Source organism: Homarus americanus, unplaced genomic scaffold (genome assembly GCF_018991925.1).
Source record: "Homarus americanus isolate GMGI-L3 unplaced genomic scaffold, GMGI_Hamer_2.0 scaffold57161, whole genome shotgun sequence".
Lineage (NCBI taxonomy): Eukaryota > Metazoa > Arthropoda > Malacostraca > Decapoda > Nephropidae > Homarus > Homarus americanus.
Genome location: NW_024728994.1, coordinates 383,947 through 391,595, shown reverse-complemented (window position 1 = coordinate 391,595; position 7,649 = coordinate 383,947).

Here is a 7,649-nt window from a genome sequence, read left to right as displayed (position 1 = left end):
TTTAGTGCAAACTACATTTAATACTGTAAAAAAAAATGCACTGTACTGTACAATTAATCAAAATCCAAGAAAAATTCTGTACAGTATTATATCGAGTTGCTATTAACTACAGTACTGTATATTGGTGAGAAGAACTGTACAGAAAATTCCAAATTCACCCCAGACACCAACTAGAAATAACAGCCTTATAAATGTGAAGATTAGTTTTGAACTTTGAATAACATGACCAGATCTGTGATGAGTACATGTAATATAATTTAGCAAGCAAATGTTACAGACCAACAATCATCCACTTAGTACAGTACTATTATATGACAAATCACGATTTTTTTCAGTTATTGCATTTGGTAGCTAGCTATAAAAGATGCAACAAAATCGAACTGGAACACCAATACAGTACAGTATAGAGTATCTACCCTTCATAACTATGGTTTAACATGATTTTTGCAATTATGATAATTGGAGTCTTATTGAGTAAATGTGGCACCCAGAGGATTTATACACAGCATGAGAAAAGACTGAAACAAACATTGGCATTATCCTTGGCTGCAAAAGTTCCATGTAAAAAGGCTTAGAACCCCGAGGCCTGGATAAGGCCGTAACTGTATAGACTGCAAGAGTAAATAAGTAAGGTGCAAAATTTTTCTGCACAGACTAATGGACAGACAGTTACACAGATGGAAGGTAGAAGGGCATTTGTATATCCTTCATATCAAGCAGCAATGAGGGATAAAAATACCCTTCAAGTTGGTGGATACAACAGAACAGTGACTAAACAACATAATAGCTGGCCTGACACCCAGTTTGCTCCATCTGTTAGATCTTGCAGCTGACTCCTATTGCATGTTGCCCATCGCCTTTTGAGATGTGCTATTGTGGTAGTAGCTAACATAAACAACAGTGAGAGGCAAGTGGCTAAGTGGCTGATTATTGGCAAAGAGAATAAGTTACTCAGTAAGAATTTTTTTCTTTGGGTACTTTTCATCCTTATGCCTATGACTGTGCATAATGCTGTAAACAATATAGCTACTGTACTGATTTTCTTAATTTTTACAACATTTACTTAAAATATAATCTTCTCTGATCTCTTCCCAAACTATGGTGCAGATCTCATGCATTTATTATAGATGATCCACAGAAGATAAAGTGCAAAGAACTCTGTATCGTTGTTATATTTGAAAAAAAAAAAAGTGAAGTCTTAAACAAGTTGCCCAGTCAGGTACCAAAGCTACTGTACATGAATTTTTTCTAACAAAATTACCCAGTTAAGTTGATAACAATAAAAAAGGTTCCTGGTTGTATTAACTAGAGAACCATGAAACCACACATTTTAAATCTACAGTTTGCTACCAAAAAGGAAACAAAAATGCATCCATACTTCATATTTACTTTTCAACGAGAGAAGAAAGGGGCCACTATAAACTATTTACAATAATATTCACTCCTCAGCTGCCAGGGCAAGAGGCACACTGTCATGATTTATGCTTTCCAAGTGTAAGTGTGTGAGTTGTCAGTCTGTCTATCTGTTAACGTATTTGTTCACGCGAGTCTTCCAAAACAAAAAGTAGCCTCGAATACTGTACCGCATAAATTCTGAATGTTCATGACCCATAGATGTGCTTTTGGAATGTGAAATCCATACACAGTCCCCTTCTTTGCATAATTAGTTACTTACAAAGGAATTGGCAGATGGGGGCTGATTCACAATATGGGCATATAGTTATAAAGTTGTACACTAAAATTAAGCAATAACCATTGCTACTGTACGGTGCAGCTCAGTCCAAAATCACGAGTACAGTACAATACAGTACAGTACTGCATGGGGTATTGAAATTTAGCCAGATATTGTTGCATATTAGAATTAGCTGATAGTCATTAGTAGAGGTATAGGCAATGCTACCCACTATTATTCATATTTAGTAAACATTCACCAATAAGTTTTTTGTCAGAGAAACATTCACAGTTTGGTACAGGTATTATATGCCACCATATACTTTAGCAGTGCAGTATCAAAGTTTGAATCACAAAAAGCTAACCAGAGATTATTTAAAAGTTAGAAATGTACATATCAATAGGAAATAATAAATTCATCATACTTATTTTTAAAAGAAAATTTTCTAATAAATTATTTTTTTACTGTATATTGTACGTTGAACGCTGCTTAGTTCCATACATTAATACAGCACTGAACTACTGTATTTTTTGCATAGCAAAAACTGAGTAGATGGATATTCAGTTCAAAATTAATATAGAATAACCAATGCAAACTAATGATACACTGTAATATAATGTCTTCAACTTTTGCTATACAAGTACAGGTAAAACCCTGTAATTCAACACTGTATATAGAAAAAAGTATTATGGAATGATTGCCTTGTGATGTAAATAATCTTAAGAAAATTGGGTTTTACTCTGATTATTTGATAGTTCAGTACTGTAGTAATGCATTGTGACAAAAAAAATCTTAGATTTTTTACAGAACTTTATAATTTCCTGGTTCCAAGACAGTTACTTCTTAAGTTAAATGGTGAACCATTCTACATACACTATATGTATAGTATACTGTATATTATACCCTTTGAAATACGTGCACAGTAATATAAAATAAAAATTGAGAACTAAGCTAACCTGCACAGCTACATATACAACAGTACTGTACAGTATTTCTACTAAAGTATCAGATCCTAAGAGTACTGTACAGAACCGGTACATTACTTGGACAGATACACTCGCCAGAAGTATCTTGTTGTTATTGTAGTTAAAAAATATAATTAAAAAGTTTTACTGTACTGCACTGTATTGTGTTTGCAGCTGATCTCTACTACAGTATTTTACTATTTTTAATGTACTACTGTACAATATACTTAAGTGTGTGTATATATATATATATATATATATATATATATATATATATATATATATATATATATATATATATATATATATATATATATATAAAAAGATACAAGACAAACATCATTCATATGATGCAGAAGCTTATTGTAACATTTCTAATTACCTGTATTGTATGGGCACAGTACAGTAAAGTGGCTGTGGGCCCAGTACATTATTATAAGTACAAGCTATGCATAACCTGACAATTTTGTCTAAAAATGCTATATACTGTACAGTATATAATTTTACAGGACTCAAGAAAGTGAAATATAATATACCATTTAAATTCACAGTACCTGCATATGTGTAATCTAAAATAAGGACAGCATAAAAAAATATTAGAGCATGAAGGCAACACAGAAATTAAGAATATATGTACGTACAAAATAAAAGTAACTACATATTAGAAATAAATATAAGAAATTTATAAAACAAAAAAAACATAAAAATACTGTATATACACTGTACACTACGGTATAGTACTGTGCTATTTCAAAAAGTATGTCTACAATTTATGAGAAAAAATCTTGCATATGCTTCATAGTACCGTATGTAAAGACAAAGCAATCCCAGCATTAACCCCGTGTCAAGAGAACCCTATCATATATAACTGAATATCACAATTTGCTATAACTGTCACCATCAATATACCATTCAGATTTAATCACCATCCACATTTTCTTTTATCTATATTCTGTTGACAGTCATTCCACAAGATCTAAGACAGGTGATATGTGTATGAAATGCAAACTTCACCAAGAATACTGTTAAGGTAAATCCCGAGTCGTTGGTATATTACATTCATGTGTTAATATCATTAAGAGAAGATGACAGCAATACCCCCCGCCCCATTCATCCGTTCTTCCATCTAATGTCACTTCCACTTTATATTTCGTTGTCTCATAATTTGCAGAAAAAAAACACGAAATAGAATTTTCCATAAACGTTAAGCATTTTTCCTTCCCTTCTTTCTCAACATAAATATATGGCATTCCCCACCTCACTTCTCCCCTTCGTTAATATTTAACAATAATGTACAGTATACGCGTGTTACACCCTTTTTGGCTACTGATATACATGAAACAAATGATTTCTTGTTAGTTTACATAATATTACACTTCATTAATAAAAAAATATTTAAATATAATACAAAATAATTACTGCTGTTGTTTGGGTATATTATCGCGAAGTGGCCTATGGCTAAGTGAACTGGCGGGGTTACCATCGATTAGTTTTTTCACTGTTTACGCACATTGACAATGCCAAATGTATTTTCTTGCAGTGTCGTATGCAACCGTATACGTTACAAATTACAATTTATGTGATCTTTTTAATATGCCATACAACTAACAGAAAAGTGTTTGAAAAATATATATATATTTTTGTTTTTGTTTCGTAAACTCTTGAGCGACTAGGCCATCATAAATATTTGGTAACTGCCAAACACCGTTTTTGTCATTTAACTTCTCATAAAGGCCTACTCCACTCTTTAATAATATAATAAGTTAAAATGATTCCCCTAACGTATTTGTGAAAAACTGTGAATTCTCGTGTCAAAATTTCAAACAAGATGACAACTGCTCAATTCCTATGGCAGACTTTCACGTCAATGAGCCACAGTATACAAGGTGTTACTTCACGGCAAGTAATGCATTACAACTTTGCTGACGTTTAGTATTAGGTAAACAAAGAAAACCTATGTTTTTTTTTTAAAGTTTGATTAAATATTCCACTATTATATGATAAGTAATCTACTGTGTGTGTGTGTGTGTGTAGAACTTCTTACAGACACGAAATCTCCAACTACATTCACACCCAATAGAACTCAACTGCACTTAAAAACACAGAACCTTAAATATATCCACAGCCCAATGAAAGAACTGCATTCACAGACAAGACCCCGAAAGGCAATCCAAACCTAAGCCACCCGACTGTATCCATTACCCCAACTGCCTTCACAGCCCATGAACGTCAACAGGACTCGCCTAATAATAATCCCAAATGCACTAGAAAGCCCAAGAACTTCAGTTATATCCACAGCAAAAGTAACCCAACTGCATTCTCAGCACAGGAACCCCAAACTGCAGCCACAGCATAAAGTGTCTACTCAACTCACAATGACCCTAAAACCCTTTCATAAAACAGTTTTCGCGACGCAAATTACGATCACATGAAGAATAAAAAGACTAAGGAAAAAAGTAAAACAATGGAAAAAAGAAAAGGCACAGGCAACTTCAATCCTACACACAGTGGCACTCACACCATTCCGACTTCATGATTTAAATGCATACATATGATAACTTTTAATACTTTTAGAAGGTTGGGTTGGTAAGCTGTGTTCAACATTATTAGCTTAATGGCTTTTGATGTGAGAATAAAATATGAATTCAAATAACTATGAGTATCATGGATAAAATAAAGTACCATGCATATCTGTAATAAAAAGAACTTACATTTCTCTCCAAACACAAGGGAAAAACTTGTTGACCAAGCAGTAAGGCTACACTGTCAGTACTGAGGTTGATAATAGATACAACATCGCATGTTGCTACGGCCTCTCACAAGACCAAAACACATTAAGTGGTTGTCTACTAGGCCAGGATGAACTCATGCTATTTCAGTAAGGATTATCAAATGAACTAATCAGAAGTATGATGGAATCATACAGGGAAGACAGCTACTGACGATCTGTGATGACTAATAATGTTTGAAAATGGAATAATCACAAAATGATAAAAAAAATCTTCACGTTACCTTGGTCTTCTAGCACAGCTGACTCAAGACCTTGGGTAGGTGAACTTGTTTGAAGCTAAGGCTCATATAAACACAAAGAATAAAAATCACTTTAGTTACTTGGTCAAGTTAATATCTTCTGAAATACAATAATTATACAATATAAACTTTTCTCAGTGTATTGTCAGTACAGACAACACATTCACTTTCACAATCGACACCTCTTTCTCATCACGGCCTGGTCTCACTTCAAGTAGGCTACTCTTTTCCACAAAACTCCATAGAAAATCATTCTCTGCTTGAGCCTTGTCAATATTCTATTAATTCTAAAGTAATTATAAACAAAAGAGAATATTTGTACCAAATTAAAAAATACAAGTACCTGTAATGCCAATGGGTAATGAATCGCAAGCAGATGAAAGCATCAAGCACTCTTCCGTGGGGCCGCCGTCCCTCTACCAACACCAAACTCGGAGAAATATCGTTAATGCTTGATGTAACTATTTGCTAAAACACACAATGTCTGGTGTAGTTCACATAAAAGTTGTATGATCAAATGATCATACTGCCACTTGCTTTCTATAACATTATACTGATGGTACATCCAAGTAGTGCAAACACATCACAAGACAAGTAAGTTTTCGCTCACTAAAACAATAAAAATACTGACACAACTGTTCACCACTTTTACATAAAATCCGTAAATATTAACTGAGTAACTACGGGAATGTGAGACACTGCGTGCGAAACCCACTACAGCACAAGTTGTCACTAATGATGTAGAGGGAGCGGGAGCGGTGCAGCAAGCATCCCCCTAGACTAGTGGGCAGTAGGGGACTGCTGGTGGTGGTGGTGGCGGAGCGCGGCCACACTCTAGTGCTGGCTGGCACAGATACCACTCACACTCTGCTTGGCTGGCAGCCTGCCTGTGTGCTGCCTCCTCCTCACTCTCACACTTCTTGTCACCTCCACTCAGCAATCAATACAAGCACAGCACTGTCTGCTTGCAGGAGGCAGGGAGGGCCTCCCAGGAGGACCACTAGTGCTCGGTGCAGGTGGTGGCGAGGTTGTGGAGGGTATGGAGGAGCGCGGGTGGCGAGGGCGTGTACTGTGGGCGTGAGACACCTAGTAGCGGCAGCATGCAGTAGCACCACCACCAGCAACGAGCTCGGCGCGGCACTACTCACCTTGGCCGCTGCAACACTGCAGCACCAGTGCCGCGTCCACCGCCTCACCTTATCTCCGCACGCAAAACTCCCTACGCTCAACCCGCGGCACGACTGCGTTACCTGCACCCGCCACCGCCGCGCAAGCACGACGCTCAACGCTACTGCTCCGCCCGTTGAATGCAACTGCAACCGCAAATGTCAAGCACGCAAAAAACGGCCACATTCACTGTAGCAAGATTCGCGAAAATCTTTACAACGATGCACCGCACACGTAAGACGTTCCTGCAGACTGTTTTTGAAGTGGGAATATTAATAGCTACCTTATGTAATACATGAGATTCTTATTGATATACTGAAGATATGAAATACTTATTTGTGGTCATGTATTTACTAAAATCTTACCGGAAACCTGAACTCCCCTGTCGGATTTTAGCTTCTTAGACTTCCTGGAATCTTTACGGCTCAATAGACGACAGAAGCTGAAACAAATGACTAGCGCGCTCGACTCCCATAGCGCCTCGTGGAGGCGCCTCGATACTTTTCTTGAACCGTAACGCGCATTCTGGTGCTCATGAGCTTGTAACTGAATCCAAGTTAACATTTCTATAGTATATCCTATGTTTGAATCGCAACAGTACATCAGAAAATACACACAAATTAAGAATTTTAAAAGCGTTCAACTTAGACAGTTGATTAACTAAGGAACTTAAGCAATTGAAAACGAAATATTTATACATGACAAAGTCGGAAACATAAAATACAGTCGATATTATGTAGAGGAAGATCACCGACGAAACATGTGGAGGCCTACTGAAGAGTCACCATACATTATTTTAAAAAGTATTATTTTAA